The sequence below is a fragment of the Trichechus manatus genome, unplaced genomic scaffold, assembly GCF_000243295.1.
Source record: "Trichechus manatus latirostris isolate Lorelei unplaced genomic scaffold, TriManLat1.0 scaffold00036, whole genome shotgun sequence".
NCBI classification, from domain to species: Eukaryota; Metazoa; Chordata; class Mammalia; order Sirenia; family Trichechidae; genus Trichechus; species Trichechus manatus.
In genome coordinates, this window is record NW_004443972.1 from 16,825,718 (window position 1) to 16,845,742 (window position 20,025).

General features: G+C 38.4%; 1 protein-coding gene across 19 annotated transcripts in view; it reads left to right on the plus strand.

Moving 5' to 3' along the window:
- Window positions 1-20,025, plus strand: part of TANK (TRAF family member associated NFKB activator) — a 126,016-nt gene that overhangs the window by 26,491 nt on the left and 79,500 nt on the right. The window contains exon 2 of one of the 19 annotated variants that reach the window (XM_023730444.1): window positions 18,551-18,683. The exons of 15 other annotated variants lie outside the window; for them this stretch is intronic. The gene's annotated coding sequence lies outside the window, so the exon portion shown is untranslated. Of the gene's footprint in view, window positions 1-10,653; window positions 10,677-18,550; window positions 18,684-19,527; window positions 19,550-20,025 lie in introns of those variants that run through there. 3 more of the 19 variants (XM_023730449.1, XM_023730457.1, XM_023730458.1) reach the window with 3 other exon arrangements.

The window sequence follows — 20,025 nt, forward strand, 5'->3', positions numbered from 1 at the left end:
AGAAATGGACAAATTTCTAGAAACACACAACTTACCTAAACTAACAGAGGTTGAAAATTTGAACAGACCCATAACAAAAAAAAAAAAAAATTGAAGGTGTCATTAAAAAAAATACACAGCAAAAAAGCCCCGGCTCAGATCACTTCACTGGAGAAGTCTATCAAACATTCAGAGAAGAGTTGACACTAATTCTACTCAGACTATTCCAGAACGTAGAAAAGGAAGGAATACCCCTTAATTCATTACTTTAAGCCAGCATAACCCTAATTCCAAAACCAGGCAAAGATACCACCTAAAAAGAAAGTTACAGGCCAATATCTCTCATGAGTATATATGCAAAAATTGTCAACAAAATTCTAGCCAGTAGAATTCAACAGCATATCAAAAAAATAATATATAATGGTCCAGCGGGATTCACACGAGGAATGCAAGAATGGTTCAACATTAGAAAATCAATGTAATTCACCACATAAATAAAACGAAGGTAAAGAATCACATGATCCTCTTAATCAGTGCAGAAAAGGTATCTGATAAAATCCAACACCCTTTTCCTGATAAAAATGCCAAGCAAACTAGGAATAAAAGGGGAAAATCCTTAACATAATTAAGGCCAAATGTACAAAAGCAACAGCTAACATTACTGTCAATGGAGAAAGATTAAGACAAGGATGCCCTTTATCACCGCTCCTATTCAGTGTTGTACTGAAAGTTCTAGCTACAGCGATAAGGCAAGAAAGGGAAATAAAGGGCATCCAAATTGGAAAAGAAGAAGGCAGATGACATAATTCTATACATAGAAAATACCAGAGACTCTACAAGGAAGTTACTGGAACTAGTAGAAGAATTTAGCAAAGTGACAGGGTACAAGATCCACACCCAAAAATCATTTGGGTTCCTCTACATTAACAAGGAGGACTCTGAAAAGGAAATCAAGAAATCAATACTATTTACAATAGCTCCACCAAAGGATAAAATACCAAGGAATAAAACTAACCAGGGATGTAAAAGGCTTATACAAGGAAAACTGCAAGAAACTAAAAGAGATCTACATAATTGGAAAGTATTCCATGCTCATAGATTGGAAGACTTAACATTGTGAAAATATCAATACTACCAAAAGCGATCTATAGATGTAATGCAGTCCCGATCCAAGTCCCAACAGCCTTCTTTAATGAATGGAAAAACTAATCTCCAACTTTATATGGAAAGGAAAGAGGCCCCGAATAGCTAAAGAAATATTGAAGAAGAACAAAGTAGGAGGCCTCTCACTTCTCATTCTCAAAGCTTGCTGTAGAGCCACAGTAATCAAAACAGCCTGGCAGTGGCACAGTGACAGACACAGAGGCCAGTGGAATAGAATTTAAAACCCAGAAATCTATCCATCTACCGGCAACTGATCTTCTACAAAGAGTCAAAGTCCATTCAGTGTGGAAAAAAACAGTCTCTTTAACAAATGGTGCTGGCAAAACGGGATATCCATATGCAGAAAAATGAATCAGGATCCATACCTCATACCATGCACAAAAACTAACCAAAATGGCTCGAAGACTTAAATGTTAAAGCTAAAACCATAAACTTCCTAGAAGAAAACTTAGGGTCAAAACTAGGGGACCTAATCTTCAGCATAATAGAATATAAAAAAAAAAACCAGAATTGCACAAATGACGGAAGATAAATTAGATAATTGGAACCTCCTAAAAATTAAATACCTATGTGCATCAAAAGACTTTACCTAGAGAGTAGAAAGAGAACATACAGACTGGGAAAAAAGTCTTTGGCAAAGAATCCTAGTAATATTTGCAGTAGAATGAGGTAAGAAGAATTGTTCTATTGAGCAGCAGAACAAACATTCAGGTAATGTTGCTGTAGAGGGTACCTTGCTATAGGAACAGAATGAGAGACTTGAGTAGGAACAAGATAAAGGGTATATTATTTAAAATTGTTTGAAGAAGGTTTATCAGAACCAGTCAGCAAATCAGCTGTTATTGTGGGGTGTTTAATTGGTCTTAAAAGTCTCACAAATCATAGGAGATTTTAATTGTACTCCTCCCTTCCACACGGTCTTATTCCTCTCCTCCACCTCCCCACAGTAAATATGAACTTTTCCTCGTGGTTCCCCACCCAAGAAGATTCTGCAGAGACTTTTTTTCTTTATATTGTTCATGAAAACAGATTTTTAATATTAAGTAGCTGTTCTTAAACTGCATATCTCTCCCTCCATCTCCAGATTATAACGCGGCCCCTACTCTGGAGAGATGATACCCCTTGAACATCTCCCAGGTGGCTGAGCACAGCTAACTCAGCAGTGCCATGTTTGTGTTCACCTCAGGGAAGTCGAACATTACATGCCCAGTTACTCTTATGGTGTTACACTGTTTAGTTGTGCAGTTAAACCCAAACTATTTCATAAACAGGCTGAGAGAAAGGAGTACCACTGGAGAAAAAAAAGGAAACGGGGCAAAGCTGAGATTTGGGGGTGTGGTCTATGATGGAGAAATCTTCTTTCCTTTAAATTTTGGCAGATAGCATAAAAAGTTTTACCAAGATCTTTTCTCAAGAAGTTAAACATAGCATTACCACATGACTCAGAATTCCATCTGTAGGAATGCAAACAAGTCCTAGTACAACAGTGTTTATTGCAGCACTGTTTCACAATAGCCAAAATGTAGAATCATCCTACATGTCCATTAATGGATGAATGGATAAACAAAATGTGGTACATAGATACAGTGGAATATTACTCAGCCATAAATAAAAATGAAGCTCTGATATATGTTACAAGGTGGATGAGCCTTGAAAACATTATGCTAAGTGAAATAAGGCAGTCACAAAAGGACAAATATTGTATGACCTCACTTATATGAAATACCAAGAATTTGGCAGATATATTGAGACCAAAGTTTATTAGTGGTTACCAGGGGCAGGTGGGAGGGAGGGTCATTGCTTAGGGGGTACGTAAAATATGTTGAAGTGTCAAGTGTTTGGTTATATGTACTTTCACCACAATTGAAAAAAAAAAAAGTTTTACCAAGTTCGAATATCCAGTACAGTGGAAAGAAAGCCTAGATCGGGAGCTTTGGGTTTGGTCAGTAATGTTGTCTGACCTTGTTTATCCTGGTGCATTTAGCCAACCAGCTTATGGAAAAACTACACTATCCAATTTTTGACACTGCTGTATCTGTGATATTTTACATTTCTATTATATCAGCTGCCTGATTGGAATACTATCAATGGTATAGTGCAATGTACAGTGGGTATATTTATAACTGAAGTTTACAACCTGGAAAGTGAGAAGAGAAATGCAGCCGTCATTTTGGGGAATTGGCTGCTTGAGTTAGGGAACACTCCTAAAAGTGGTAAATGATCATGAGTAAATGTAAGAAGTGACAGTTCTCTTCCATATCCCTTTTTCAAGTAAAGGAATACACACTTATTTTATCAAGTGTTGTTGAAGTTCTACCTTAACCATCCAAGTCAGAGGATGTCCTTTTATTTATGTTTATGTACTATATTATTGATTCATTTTCTGGTTTTTGAACCTGATCCTTTTTGTGGATGAGGAGGTGAACATACAGCTGAGATGTAGAAAAGACTGGCTGTCTCTCACTTACCTACTCACCTTTTTTGTCTACTAAGCTCTTATATTCAAAGGTGGCAACTTTTCTGAAATAGAATGTCAACTCTTCTTACTATTCATACCTTCAAGAAATTGGGACTTGAAGGCTGAGGACCATAGTCTCGGGGGACATCTAGGTCAGTTGGCAAAACATATTTTATATAGATAATGTTCTACATCCTAGTCTGGTGAGAAGCATCTGGGGTCTTAAAAGCTTGCAAGCAGCCATCTAAGAAGCAGCTATTGGTCTCTCCCTGCCCGGAGCAAAGGAGAATGAATAAAACCGAAGACTCAAGGAAGCAGTTAGTCCAAAGGACTAGTGGCTTACATAAACCACAGTCTCTTCTAATCTGAAACCAGGTGAACTTGATGGTGCCTGGCTACCACTACCGACCACTCTGACCAGGACCAAAATAGAAGGCTCCGATTAGAATGGGTAGAAAATGTGGAACAAAATTCAAATTCAGGAAAAAAAAAAAAAAAGACCAGACTTACTGGTCTGAAAGAGACTGGAGGAACCCCCAAGACTATTGCCATGAGACAACCTTCTAACTTGAAACTGAAGACACTCCCAGAGGCCACCATTCAGTCAAGTAATAGGCAGGACTATAGAATAAACAGTAACACCCGTGAGGAATGTGCTGCTTAGAATAATCAACTATACGAGACCAAAAGGGAAACATTTGCCCGAAACCAAAGTTGAGAAGGCAGGGAGGGACAGGGAAACCAGAAGAATGGAAATGGAGAACCCAGGGGAGAAGCGGGGAGAGTGTTGACACATTGTGGGTATTACAGTCAGTGTCACAGAACAATTTATGTATGAATTATTGATTGGAAAACTAATTTGCTATGTAAACTGTCACCTAAAGCACAGTAAAATGTTCACACACACACACACACACAAAGTTGAAGGCTAGTGGCTTTCCTTTCTAGGGCAAAATGGAAGGGGTAGCAGTTCCTCAAGATGATTTCCCTCCCCCATTCTGAGACTTCTTTAGATCTGAACTGGCCTCTCACAATTGTGAACCCTGGCAGAACATTTACGCAGAAGCAGAATAGGCTCAAAAATGGGGGAAACCCAGCAGAGGGGCCTTTTTCACCTTCCAAATCATCAACACTTGTCTCTGCCACCCCACAAAAAGTAGACCTCACTAAAGAATTACAAATCATCCTAAGGTGGAGGTGATAGGAATCCTACCTTTAAGTCTGTGATTCTTTTCAAACTTGAAATCCCAATATATAAAAGTGATCAAAGTTAAGCTCCTCTAGTTGAACTGGGTGGTTACATGTGTAACATTATTTGGTTCATATAACTCCAGCCTCACTGGAGCTACAGAAACACCACTGCTTACCTCTAGGCTTCATAAGAGTGGTTTGAAAATTACTTCCTTGAGCCAGTATTAAATACCTTGATTGTTAATTTACCCAGAATTGATTGACTATTATTTGACAACGTAGTACTATGGTGAGAAAACAGGATTAAGATAGTGTACCAGTGAAATAAGAGAAGGTCATTTTAGAAAGGGGAGGGAGTGGGGAGATACTCGAGACCAAAAGAATCCTTAGAAATTGAAAATACGATAAGAAATGAAAAATTCAATTGATGATTTAGAAGATAAGGTTGAGCCTATCTCTCAAAAAGTAGAGCAAAGAAATAGAAAATAAGAGAGAAAAGATCAGACAATTAGAGGACCGGTTCAGGGGATTCACCATCCAAATAGTAGGAATCCCAGAAAGGGACCGAAGGAAGGAAATTGTCTACAAAATAATTAAAGAAAATTTCCAAGAACTGAAGAATCAATTTCCAGATTGAAAGGGCCCACCAAGAACCCACTGCAAATGGATGTAAATAGTCTATATCAATAAAAATGGTCCTGAAGTTTAAGAATAGTAGAAACAAAGAGAAAACAAAATCTTAACTAGTTTCCAAAGAGTGAAAGAATGAGTTAAGTACGTACAAGATCAGGAATCAAATATGGGTCTGGACTTTGGCAAAAACAATTTGAAGCTAAAAGATAGCATAGCAAAGCTTTCAAAATTCTGAGGAAAAATTACTTCCAACCTGGTCAAACTATCAGTTAAGTCTAAGAGTAGAGCAAAGGTATTTTCAGTTAGGCAAGATCTCAAAAAATTTACTTCCCAAGTGCTCTTTCTCAGGAAGCTACCGGAGGGTTTGCTTCAACAAATGGGGGAACCCAAACTCCTTGCCGTCGAGTTGATTCCGACTCATAGCTACCCTATAGGACAGAGTAGAACTGCCCTATAGAGTTTCCAAGGAGCACTTGGTGGATTCGAGCTGCCGACCTGTTGGTTAAGAGCCGTAGCACTTAACCACTACACCACCAGGGTTTCCAAATGGGGGAAGGGGGTGGTGATAAATCAAGGAGAAATTCCTCTAAGAAAATGAATCGATAAGACTACCTGAAGTCTGAATGTATTGAGGAGTTGTATTGGTGATAGTAGGAAATAAAGCAAACAAAAAGTTTTTCAAGAAAAAAGTTTTTCAGGAAAGGAAAAACAGCCATAATATATTATGTGGCTCAGCAGTGAATAGCATTACACAGTCGTTAAGAAAGTGAAAGCTGAATGCTAATCTAACCAAAATTAGAATATAACTATAGTGGGACAATGAGGAAGATAGGAAGTATGTGTGGGAGGCTGCTGTTTGAAGAGAGTCAGGTCCTTATTTTGCATAGTTGGAAGATGGTAAATAATACCTAAAACTGAAAAATCAATATTGGCAATATTAATATGTTATTTAGAGATACAAAGGTAAATACCAAAAGAACCAGCCAAAAAAGTTAACAGTTGCTGCCGTGGTGAAGTAGGAAATGGGGAGAGCAGGGAGCTAGGGAAAGCAAGGAACTACTGTTTTTCTTGAGCCTTGTAGACTATTTGACTCATTAAAATATATGAATATATAACTGATAAAAATAAAAACTAAATTAGGAGAAAGAGCTAGAAACTGGAGTTAGCATCAGAGAAACATGGAGATATCTGGTCCTTCCATTTGCTAATTCCATGACTTCAGGAAATTAACCTTTATAAATTCAGTTTCCTCATCTCTAAAGGGAGATTAACAAATGCTACTGCAGAGGGAAGATTAAAAACAAGGCATTTTATGTAAAGCATCTGACAAACAATATAATCTCAATAGGTGCCAGTTCCCACCCTTGTCCCAGTGTTTCCCAAGAGCAAATAGGGAACCACTGAGATTGGCCTTCTGGTTTGTGAACGTGTGCCTCTTTAGACTGAAGGCATGTAGTTGGTCTGTGTCCTTTCTCAGCTATTCGCAGATAGTTAGAAAATTTAAATAGAATTGGGATGATTAAGGCATTGATAAGGGGGAGCATCAAGTTAAAAGAGTCATTGCTTGCTGGGAGACAAGCTCTGCTCACACACAGCATCTCTCTCAACAGGAACTAAAATGCAAATACCATTAATAGAGTGTCTTCCATTAATAGAGAAAACATTTGTCGTATAAACTGATGAGTTACGGAACTTCATGGAACCAAGATCAGTAAAGTGCTGTTGCTCTGGGCCATCTGCCAAAGTATCAGAATGCCTTTTGACCCCCACCCATCACATCAAGCATGTCTAGACTAAACACGTATTCTGTACTCCCACTCTGATTTTGTCTCTGGTGGACTAGGCTTTTTAATTGAAATTCTCCAATCTACAAATTGTCTTAATAGAGAAATCAATACATTTTATGTAATTTGTGCTCTAAGTTAAAAATGAAATTTGGAATCTTTATTTAACAGCATCTTTTCATTTTTCCAGAGACAAAAGGAAGTGAAACTGCAAATTGAAAATTTTAATGAACTCTTCCTTTAACACAATAGAATAATAGCATAGCAACAGAGTTAGGATTTATTATGTCTGAATAGTCACATTTGAGAAAAACAGGTATGGCCCTGAAAAGTGTGAAAACTTGGGTAATTTTGTCACAGATGCGGGTTTGAATCAGGCATCTCAGAAATTTTTGGGTCCTGTCTCCTATTCAGCAGTTGGAGGGAGAGAGTCTGTTGCAAAAAAAAAAAAACAAAAAAAACCCCACTGCCATGGAGTTGATCTGACTCATAGCGACTGTATAGGACAGAGTAGAACTGCCCCATGGGGTTTCCAAGGCTGTAAATCTTTATGGAAGCAGATTGTCACATCTTTCTCCCCTTGGCAGCTGGTACGTTCAGACCACCAGCTTTTCGGTTAGCAGCCGAGCAGTTTAACCACTGTGCCACCAGGGCTCCTTGAGTGTGTTGCACTCTCTAAAAATATTATATCTTGTCTTAAACTTTTATCAGATTGTATGTTTACAGTCACACCCTAAACATCCTGGGAGTAACTAGAAACAGAGATCTGGAAATCTCTGAAATTTTATTTATTTTCTCATTGGCGTTCTCACAGTTACTTCTAATAAAACAAGTTGTGACTTGCAAACAGTTGCCAAACAGCCTCTAGGTGTCCTCGGGGAAATTAAAAGCAGGAGTATGAAGAGTTACGGAGTCCTGTGCCAATGGTTAAGAGCACAGAGTATAGCTTCGTAATATATGGGCTTTTGCCTGTTCCCATTTATCATTGGTAATATTCTCAACGCTAAATGACTGCTCAGTAATTTTAAACTGTAATTTAAAAAGAAAACAAGCCTTGTTTTGAAAAGATCCTCTGTCTCTCTCCTGAAGTTTTGCTCTTTTAGTAGAAGATCTCTCTCTCATAGTAATTTTCAGTTTTGTTTTGATACAGTAAATGATTCAGGGATGCTGGGAGGGGCAGCTGATCTGTTAACTCACAAGATTTTTAGCTACTTCTGTTTCTAAACAGCTTTGCCCTTTATGAATCTTACCCAATCTGTGACATCGCTTACATTATTGTCTTGTGTTTTGGGAGACCTTTTAAGATTAGTGAAAATACTTGCTTTTCAGACTCTTACTGGTCAAGACCAAAAGATAGATACAAACTCTCCTCTTAAGAAAAATCTTTAGTAATACTGTTTTATTGTCATAAATTTGGTAGAGTAGAAGAGAGAGGCTTAAGAAAAATCACACATTTAAACACCCTGCCAGAGAATTATTTTTCCTCTGTTAACAGTGTGTACAGGAAAAAGGCCTGGTGATCTACTGAAAAGTCAACCATTGAAAACTCTATGAGGCACAGTTCTACTCTGATACATATGGGGTCACCATGAGTTAGAATTGACTCCACAGCAGCTGGTTTTGTGTGTGTGTGTTTTAATAGCATGTAAGGATTCACAGAGATCCTTAGGTAGTACAAACAGTTTGTCCTTGACTATTATCCTAAAGGTTGGAGGTTCAAACTTACCCAGCAGTACCACAGAAGAAAGGCATGGCAATCTGTTTCCATTAAGATTACAGCCAAGAAAACCATATGGAGCAGTTCTACTCTGTAACACATGGGATTGCCATGAGTCAGAATAGACTCAATGGCAACTACCAACAACGAGGATTAACAGCAGAGAGCATTAGATAACATTCCTACCTGTTTAGCTAATAATCTCTTTATGTAAGGATGTAAGGTAACAGACTTCTCTTAAAATGCCTTACTATTTTTTTCAACTGCTAGTTTTTCTTCTGACATCTCCCAGACAAACACTAAGTGGGCCTGTCCCTTCTTATGGTTTATATTTAGGAGAAAAACATGTACATCTTGTGACACAAGGTGATATGACAATGAGCATTGCATTTCTCTTCCCACTATTTTATTTTCAAAAATGTAATTTTTTTCTGCTTTTTTTTTGTAAACAGATTTTGGCCTGGTTGACTGGTCAAGGATTTATTAGTATCAGAATACATTCAAAATAAGACTTCAAGAATACAGGTAGAGAAGTAGGGAAGGCATACTTAGGCTTCATTTCTTCTTCTAGATTTCTTTATCACTCAGTTGATACTTTGCTTCCTGTGTATTGTTATCACGTCTCTTCTAGCACTTTTGTCCAAAGTTGAATTCAGTATCTTTCCCTTCAAATTTTTTCTTCCTGTTTCCCTATGTCTGGCTATCGTCACTGTCTGCCTTATGTTTTAAAAAATATGGCTGGTAAACCACCTGCAACAAAACCACTTGGGGCACTTTGCTCATTAAAATGCTGATTCCAGGGCCCCATCCCAGGCCTGCTGATTGAGAATTGCAGAGACCTGAATGCTGCTTTCTTGTCTATTGTGCAGATACAGTTGTCCTCCGAATCCTGATGATTCTGCCTTTGAAATGTCTCTTGATTCACTATCTTTCACTCCCTTGCCAGGTACAGTTGGCCTCTGAATCCTGTTGATTCGGCTTTTGCAGTGTCTCTTGAATTCATTTGTCTTTCATTCCCCTGCTCTAGTTTAAGCCTCATCTTTCACCAGAATACAGCAATAGTTTCCCATGTGATTTCCCCCACTTAGTCTCCCTCACTAGTTTGTATTCCATGCTGTCACCCAGTTTACCTTTCTGAAATATGTCCATCTCCTGCTTGAAAACCATCTATCACTCCTTACTGCCAGCTGGTTAAAGTCTAAATTTCTTAGAGTGACACTGAAGTTCTGCTACAGTCTGGCCATAACTGAACCTACTGCATACAACTTAACACGGTTGATGCGCTCTGCAACTCTAGGAGGTGCCATTCCAATCATGGTCTTTACGAATAATGCCCTAGAGTTTTGCAGTACGGCACAGCCATACATGGTGGTCCTGACTATAGCCTGTCTTGCCACTTTATCTCTCCATCCTCTCTGAACACACCCTAAACTGCCATAAAAAGAATACTCACCTCTAGTTTTTTATAAGAAAACCATACATGTGACTTCTCAGTGCCTCTGCTCTTTCAGAATGAATGTCCTTTCCCCTCTCATTCTCAACTGGTTAAAATTCTCATCTCTCAGGACCTAGTTTAAGTGTCAGATCCTCTGTGAAGCCTTCCACAATTCCTCTCATTTTAATTGTTCCTACTATTTTATTTAACTTTTATCCCACTTATACCTTTTATTTAATAGTTCTTTTCATTTTTATTTTTTTTCGAGGTAAACTTCCATACAATGAAATGCACAAATCTTAAGTGAATCATTGGGTGAGTTCCCACAAATGCTTATACCTATGCTACCCAAACCCCTATCAAGATATACTCATACCTTTTTCACACATTTATAATTCACCTTCTGATGTGGTTACTTACTTTCACGACTCTGCCTCACTAAATCATAAGCTCAAATTGTAAAAAGAAGCAGGGACTATGACTATTCATCTCTTTCCCATGGGATAAAAGGGAGTACCTATTACGTATTCAGCACTGAACTAGTGTTGCATATTGTACTAGTTAGGATACAGGCTCAGATCCCTGGGTGGCTCATTTGTGAATGGCTGCTAACCTGAAGGTTGGCAGTTCGAACCCCCCCCCAGCACCGTGGAAGAAAGGCCTGGTGATCTGCTTCCATAAAGATTACAGCCAAGAAAACCCAATCGAGCAGTTCTACTCTAACACGTGGAGTTGCCATGCATCAAAGAGTTGAAATCGACTTGGCGGCAGTGAGTTTGGGTTTGTTTGTTTGTTTTGGTTTAGTATACAGGCTCAGCTGCTCTCTTAGAGACTCCAAAAGACAGTGGCTTAAACAAGACAGAAATTTCATTTCTCTTACATGTAACAGTTCAAAGTATAAGATATCCACAGCTGATCTGGCAGTTGCATAATGTCAAAGACCTAAGACTTCTTCATTCTTGTTGCTCCACCATCCCTAAAGTGTTGCTTCATCACAGTGTTCTAGGTGACTCACCACCACAGCATTCTATCCAACTGGAAAGGTGAAAAAGGCTAAGGGGAGAGCTTGTCTTGGAAGTGACACCCACTTGCCAATAATCAGAACCTGGTCACGTGAACACACCAGCTAAAAATCAGGAGTTCGAGTACCTTAAAAGAAGGGAAGAGTGGATATTGAGAAGCAACTAACAAATAACATATGTGCTCCAAACATGGTCTCACTTAATCTTTACAGTAACCCTATAAACTACATATGATAAGAGAACTAAAGCTCAGAGCAGCTAAGTAAATGGCTATAAAATGGCAGATCTGGGGTCTGTACCCAAAGCCTATACTTTTTTTTAACTCCACCTAGTAAAATATTTAGGAGGGAATATATAAATATTATTGAATAAATAAAGTCACAGTAATTTTCACAGTGTTACATCACATATAGTCACAGTATCATATCATCTTTAACTTCTAGAACACTTCATATAACTTCTAGAACACTTCATATAACTTCTAGAACACTTCTCACCCTCTTGAAATGCAGTGTTAAAGCATCTGGTTTGCAGCCAAGGCCTAATTTGTAATACACAGCAAAACAAAATGGCTACTCCTTTTAAACTACAACATCATTTATAAGGAAAAATAAATCACTATATTTGCCAAGCAAAGATAGTCTGCATTTGTATGGCAATGCTATACAATCAAAGTTGAAGTGGATTCTAGAGGTTATATCATCCAACGCTTTCATTTCAAAAGGAAGGAAAATTCAGGTACAGAGAGTTCATGAGACTTGCCCTGTAGTTCATTTCAACCCCTACTTGTTTTTCAAGTATCATGGAAGAAGCATTAGCCTAATCAGTCTTTTCTATAGCATACATCGTTGTTATACTGAAGAATTATCTCACAAGAGTATGGCCCCCGAACACCCTTTTAGCTCAGTAATGAAGTCACTCCCGAGGTTCACCGTTCAGCCAAAGATTAGACAGCCCCGTAAACAAAACAAGACTAATGGGGCACAACAGCCCAGGGACAAGGACTAGAATGCAGGAGGGGACAGGAAAACTGTTAATAGGGAACGCAAGGTTGAGAAGAGACAGTGCTGACATGTCATGGGGTTAACTATTGTCATAAAACAATATGTGTACTGTTCTGTAAACCTTCATCTAAAGTACCATAAAAAATAAAAGACAAAGAATTGTCTCCGGTTCCAGAAGAACTAGATGGTGCCACCAGTGATGGCCCTGACAGGGAACACAACAGACAGTCCCTGACGGAGCAGGAGAAAAGTGGGGTGCAGAACTCAAATTCTAGTAAAAAGACCAGACTTAATGGTTTGATTGAGACTGGAGGAACCCCGGAATCCAGGGCTCTAGGACTTTCTGTTAGCCCAAAACTAAAACCATTCCCGAGGCCAACTCTTCAGACAAAGATTAGACTGGACTATGGGACATAAAATGATACTGGTAAAGAGTGTGCTTCTTAGCTTAAGTAGGTACATGAGACTAAATGGGCAGCTCCTGTCCAGAGGCGAGATGGAAAGGCAGAGAGGGTCAGGAGCTGGTTGAATGGACACGGGAAATCTGGAGCAGAAAGGAGGAGTGTGTCACAGTATAGGGAGAGCGACTAGGGTCACAACCCTGTATGTATAAATTTTTGTATGAGAGCCTAACTTGAATTATAAACTTGCACTTAAAGTACAACAATAAAATAAAAGAATTGTCTCAGGCTTGCAGTGTTGTCATTATCAGGAACATCAAGGTGAACAGTCCTGGCCTATCTTAGTGAAGAATGGATATTCTCTGACACTAAAAAACATCTTTTTAGCTATGAGGAACCTGTTTCCAAAAGATGGCTATTTTTGTTGTTGTTGTTGTTGAGAATATACACAGCAAAACATAAACCAATTCAACCGTTTCTACAAGTACAAGTCAGTGACATTGATTACATTCTTTGAATTGTGCAACCATTCTCACCCTCCTTTTCTGAGTTGTCCCCCGCCCCCCAACATAAACTCACTGGCCCCTAAGAGTCCTGTCTAATCTATTGAGTTGCTATTCTCAATTTGATCCCTTATAGATAGTTCTTAAAAGAGCATAGTGCTTAAGGCAGGCATTTTTTATTAGTTAAGCTAAACTATTGTTTGGTTTTAAGAAGACTTCAGGGGATATTTTTGGTTTAAGTTTTAAAGATTATCTGAGGGCAGTAGTTTCAGGGATTCATCCAGCCCACATGACTCCAGAAAGTCTGGATTCCATGAGAACTTGAAATTCTATTCTGCATTTTCTCCCTTTTGATCAGGATTCTTCTATAGAATATTTGATCAAAATGTTCAGTAATGGAAACCAGCTACCATCCAGTTCTTCTGATCTTTTGGCCAAGATGGCGGTTGTTCATGGAGGCAATTAGCAACATATTCCATATCCTCCTCCCATTCCTGACTCTCTTTCTACCTCTGTTGCTCCAGGCGAGTAGAGACCAATTGTTATCCCTTGGATGGTGCTTGTAAGCTTTTAAGACCCCAGGCACTACACCATATTACACCGTGAACTAGCAGGTAAAACAGAAGCACTAGATACGTTATTAGGCCAGTTAACTGGGATGTCCCATGAAACCATGACCCTAAACCTCCAAACCAAGGAACCAAATCCTGTGAGGTTTTTGGTTGTATGTAAGCAGCTTCAGCTACTCTTCCGTTGTTGTTGTTATAAATGTATCTATCACACAACTTTTGCCAGTTCAGTTTTTTCAGGTGTACAACTTATTGACAGCAATTACAGTAATCAGCTGTGCAACCCTACCCTTAATAGATGTAATTTTTCCATCACCTTTAGCCCCCTCCGTTCCCCCTTTCTCCAGCCCTTGGTAACCACTACTTTATTGTCTATACATTGCCTTTTTTTGTCTTTTTATATAAGTGAGGTTGTATAATATTTGTCTTTGTGATTCACTTATTTCACTCAGCATGTCTTCAAGCTCCATCCGTATTGTAGCATATATCAAGACTTTGTTTCTTCTGCTGACTTAGTAGTATTCCACTATATGTATGTAGCACATTTTGTTTACCCATTCATCTGTTGATAGTCACATAAAAGGAAATGGGTGAGGTCATTTCTACCCATACTTCAAAATCTAATTCAAATATCACTTAGTCTCAAAGCCTTTCCTAAACCCCATAAATAAACGTGACCCGTTTCCTCTCTAGACTGTATAGCCTTTTGATATCTCTTAGTACTCACATATATGCTTCAAGTTACAACTAATGGTGCCTTTATGAGGGCAGGTTTCATGTCTGTTTTGTTCTCACTGCATCACTGGTGCCCAGGCTTTGCTCATAGTAGGCCCTCAGTAAACGTTTTATTAAATGAGCACATCCACCATGGCCCTCCGGGCGAATACTTCACAGCTGTATTTAATGAACAGTCATTTAACTAGAAATTTAGAAGATCTGTTACCAGGTCCTACGCTTACATTTTTGTAACTGTAGGCAAGTCATTAAAGCTCTCTGAGCCTTATCAGTTAGATGGGAATATTAATAATAGAAAAGCATGAATTGTTGAAAACTTTGTGAAAGAAATATAACTCTAAGGTGGTACCATATCTGGATCTTTTTTCAGCATTCCACATAGTGCCTTACACATAGTAAGCAAGCTGTTGTCAGTTGCCATCAGGTCAGTTCCAACTCACAGTGAACCCACGTGTGCGGGGTAGAACTACTCTATAGGGATTTCACTGCGGTGAATTTCTGGAAGCAGATCACCAGGCCTGTCTTCCAAGGTGCCTCTGGGTGGGTTTGAACCACCAACCTTTTGGCTAGTAGCCGAGCACTTAACAGTTTGCACCACTCAAGGACTCCAGTAAGTAAGCAAATACTGTTATTTTTCTAGTTAAATTTATTAGTAATGACAATATACTTTATTAAAATCAGAGTTTGGCCTTAGCAGTTGACAAACCTTTTTTGGGGCTGGGAAACTTTATCAGGAAAGGTAAAATCACCTTCTTTGCCCAGGCTACCTCTCCTACCCAGGACAATTTTATTATTTATCCAAGGGATCAATAAAAGAGAAAGTGGCCTGCTACCTGGAGATTTCCGTAGTGCTTCCTTTTGGGCAGGCACATCACAGCATATGCCAGCCTGGAAGGTCAGAGAGGGACTGGTCACTCTCCATTTTTCCTTCTCCCTGGAACCATCCTATCCTTGGTAGAAGAGAAGAACAAACTGCCAGAGGGACTGAGATGGCAGTGGGGAAGTACCCAGGCTTCAGGAGGACTGCAGGTGGGGCTTTGCATTCTGCTTGTCCAGCTACCTTTTAGGGCATCAGAGTGGCTGTAGATTTTCCTTGTGTTGAGAAGAAAAAAAGCAAAACAAACCCAGACATACAAAGGTTACCATAGAAGACTTTTCCTAAAAATACTGTTAAAAGAGCAAAACCCTTACTAGAAAAGCATTTCCAGTACAGAAATTGCTCTAGCTTGGGCCTGCTAGGTTTAGGGAACAGAAGTGGCAGTGAGATTTGGGTTTGAGCCTGTTTACTATAAATAAAAACAGTCCCCAGAGCCTGGCAAGTTTTGCAGAAGACATACCAAAATGTAATTGAAATGCGACTGCCTCTTAAATTGTGAAATTAATTTTACACTTAACAAATGCCAAAAAAAAAAAAAATAAAGGAACAAGTGGCTTTAAAGTTCAGAGTGTTGATATTTGAAATCTGTCCAATTTAATTAGCTAAGTCCCAGAGACTGTTTCCTTTTTCTTTGGTCCATGTCACTGATAGAACACCCATTCTTGGTGTGAGATAGGAAATAAATCTATCATTTATTTGGTTATATTGACCTGGTATTTATTTCCCAAACATACATTCTTATTTGTGGAAATAGGATGCATCAATGTGGAAGTTACTCAGTAACTCCTCTTAGTGACATTTGTATGATCTAATTCAAGGACCTGAAGTGAAGGCTTCACATGATTTACTTGCATATGATGTAGATATTTTTAGTGCTGTGTTTACATTTTAAAGAACAAAAATGCACCTTCTTGATGCATTTTTATACTCAGAGACTCAAAAACTGTAGAACAAAGAAGTTCCTTAGAAATGTAATCCAAACATCTTTTTTGTAGTGGAAGAAAAACACTTGGGTCCCAAGAGATTTAGTGGCCCTGCACCAATGTCATGGAGCCCTGGTGGCACAGTGGTTAAGCACTCTGGCTGCTAACTGAAAGGTCGGTGGTTTGAACCCACCAGCCGCTCCGCAGGAAAAAGATGTGGCATTCGGCCTCTGTAAAGATTTACAGCCTTGGAAACAAAACCCTATGGGGAAGCTCTGCTCTGTCCTGTAGGGTCACTATGAGTCAGAATCAACTTGATGGCAATGGATTTGGTTTGGGTTTACAGGTACTGATGTCACAGGGTCAGTCAGTGACAGAACAAAGCAAGAAACCAGATGGGTTCCTAATTAAAGGCTTTTATTTGTTCCAGATTTAAAAGTTGTTTTACATGTGATAATATGTAAATTATCATATTTATCAATTTGTCTTGATGTCTGCAGCTTTTTAAAACAGTGATAGAAGCCTTAGCCGCTTGACTACTTAAAACCTCTCATTTCTGCATTAGTGTATTATATTATACTCCCTGTAGGTACCTATGGCAACCTACTCTTAGCCATATTGTTCCTTTGTTCCCTCCTTGCATACTTATTTTTAATCTCATGTATTTTTAAGTGGCCCTAAGTCCTTCTTTAAATGAGATGATGTCTAAACCAATAAAGTGTTCAAAGTAACAATTTGGATTAATGCTAATTACTTATGTTTCCATAGTGTCTATGATTAGGCAGAGATGTTGGCAAAGTTAATTATCCTAACAGGATTTCATCTTTTCCATCTATCAGGTAGCAGTAGAAACTAAATTCCCAAATGGAATGCCTGAAGAATTACCATTCCTTTAGTTCTTCAGAAAGTAATGACACTGTGATTCCTGTGTAAATACCTTGACATTGTTTTTATTAAGCCTGGGAAATGACTTAGGAGTGTGTTTATTATCTTAAAATGAAAAACCTATACTGCTAAGATTGATTGAGTCCTTTGGTGGTGCAAACAGTTAACATGCCCAGCTATTAAGTGAAAGGTTGGTAGTTCAAGTTCACCCAGAGTGCCTCAGAAGAAAGACCTGGCAGTCTACTTTCAAGAAATCAGCCATTGAAAATCCTATGGAACACATTTCTTTCTATTCTGACACACACGAAGTTGTCGTGAGTCAGAGTCAACTCAGTAACAACTGGTATTTAAAAGAACGGTGTGATTTATGGTTAGTTGGTTTTCAGTAAGGTTGCCAAGGCCATTTACTGGGAAAAGAATAGCCTTTTCAACACGATCCTTGGACAAATGAATATCCACACGCACAAGAATGAATCTGGACCCCTACCTCACACCATGTACAAAAATCAACTCAAAATGGATCAAAGGCCTACATGGAAGGGCTAACATTACAAAACTCTACAAAGGACGCATAGGTGAAAATCTTTGTAACCTTGGATTAGTCAGTGGTTTCTTAAATATAACACCAAAAGCATAAGCAACAAAAGAAAAAATAGATAAATTGGACTTTAAAATTAAACACTTCCATGTCAAAGGACCCAGTCAAGAAAGTGAAAAGACAACCCACAGAGTGGAAGAAAATGTTTGTAGATCATATGTTTGATAAGGTTCTAGAATCAGAATATATAAAGAATTCTTACAACTCAACAATAAAAAGACAAATAGCCCAATTAAAAAGTAGGCAAAGGATTTGAACAGACGTTTCTTCAAAGAAGATACACAAATATCCAATAAGCACATGAAAAGATGCTCAGAGAAATTAAAATAAAAAACCACAGTGAGATACCACTTCACACCCGCTAGGATATTGTAATTTTTTAAACGGACAATAACAAGTGTTGGCAAGGATATAGAGAAATTGAAACGCTTGTACATGCTGGTAGAATGTAAAATGGTGCAGCCACTGTAGAAAACAGTTTCACGGTTCCTCAAAAAGTTAAACATAGAATGCCCATCTGACCCAGGAATTCCACTCTTAGGAATTCCATTCCTAGGTATATACATGAAACAGTTGAAAATAGTGTTTATACAAAAACATACACGTGAATGTTCATAGCAATATCATTAATAATAGCTAAAATGTGGAAACAACTCAAATGTTCATCAACAGGAATGGATAACCAAAATGTACATACTAAAATGGATTACTTCTTAGCCAGTAGAAGAAATGAAGTACTGTTTCATGGACTACAACATGGATGAACCTCAAAAACATGCTAAGTGAAAGAAGCCAGACGTAAAAGGTGACATATGATTCCATTTATATGAAATGTTCAGAATAAGCAAATCCATAGAGACAGAAAACAGATTAATGGTTGCCACGGGAAAGGGAGAAGTTGGAAGAGAACTGGGACTAACTGCTATTAGGTATGGAATTGTTAATAGGGATGGAAGTGTTCTGGAATTAGACAGCGGTGATGATTACACAACATGGTGAATATACTAAAAACCATTGAAGTACACACTTTAAAATGGTAAATTTTATACTATGTGAATTATATTCAATTTAAAAACCCAAAGATAAAATGGAAGATGTTATGACAGATTAGGAACTGAGTTATGAGGGATTTCCAAAGAAGTGAAATAGTTTGTACTTCCTAAAATGGAGATGACTAATAGAGAACTTTGTCTACTCTGTGGTTTTTAGAAGATGAAAAGAAAGGCTCTGTGTTGTGGTTTTTACAGTTGGAAAGGAAGAATCAGAGTCATTAGATGACCCTCTGCTCAGAGCCAAGGAATGTGGTTAGAAATGTTATGCAAACTGAGATGATAAAACCAAATTAGCTCCACTGAGCAAATTACCTGTAGTTCAGAAACAGCAGGGAGGTTGGAAAGTTAATAGGGCGTAGGAGAAGGACTGAAGGGATGTGATTTTCTTTTTAAGTGTACAATCCAACAACAGCTCTCCCTACATTTTGTGCTAAAATAAGAACATTTTCACACATTTTAATTGCTCTGTGATAACAACACTGTGAACTTCATCCACAAACATTTATTTCATTTATTTCAGTGTAGCAAGAATTCACCTTGTAAGTGGGAGTAACTGTCCGTTTAATAAAAAGAAATCCCCTCCCACATTGCTAATCCTGTTGTACATTTCTATAATAAGGTATGAATAATAAAATGACTTTTTTATTTTTCTGTTTTTAGGTTATATTTATAGATTACTATTTTCAAAGTAGCATCTTTATGAACTGAAATACCACTTGCTCCTTACACATTTGTAAAGAATGTCAAAAAAAATTGTAGAAGTTAAGGTTTTACAATATTTTTGGTCAGGATTTTAGATGAGACTTTTATGCCCATACAAATCTAAAGGTTTATAATGTTCACGTTGTTGTTAGGTGCCGTCAAGTCGGTTCCGACTCATAGTGACCCTATGCACCACAGAACGAAACTGCCTGGTCCTGCGCCATGCTCACAATCATTGTATGCTTGAGCCCATTTTTGCAGCCACTGTGCCAGCCCGTCTCGTTGAGGGTCTTCCTCTTTTTCGCTGACCCTGTACTTTACCAAGCATGATGTCTTTCTCCAGGGACTGATCCCTCCTGACAACATGTCCAAAGTATGTAAGATGTAGTCTCG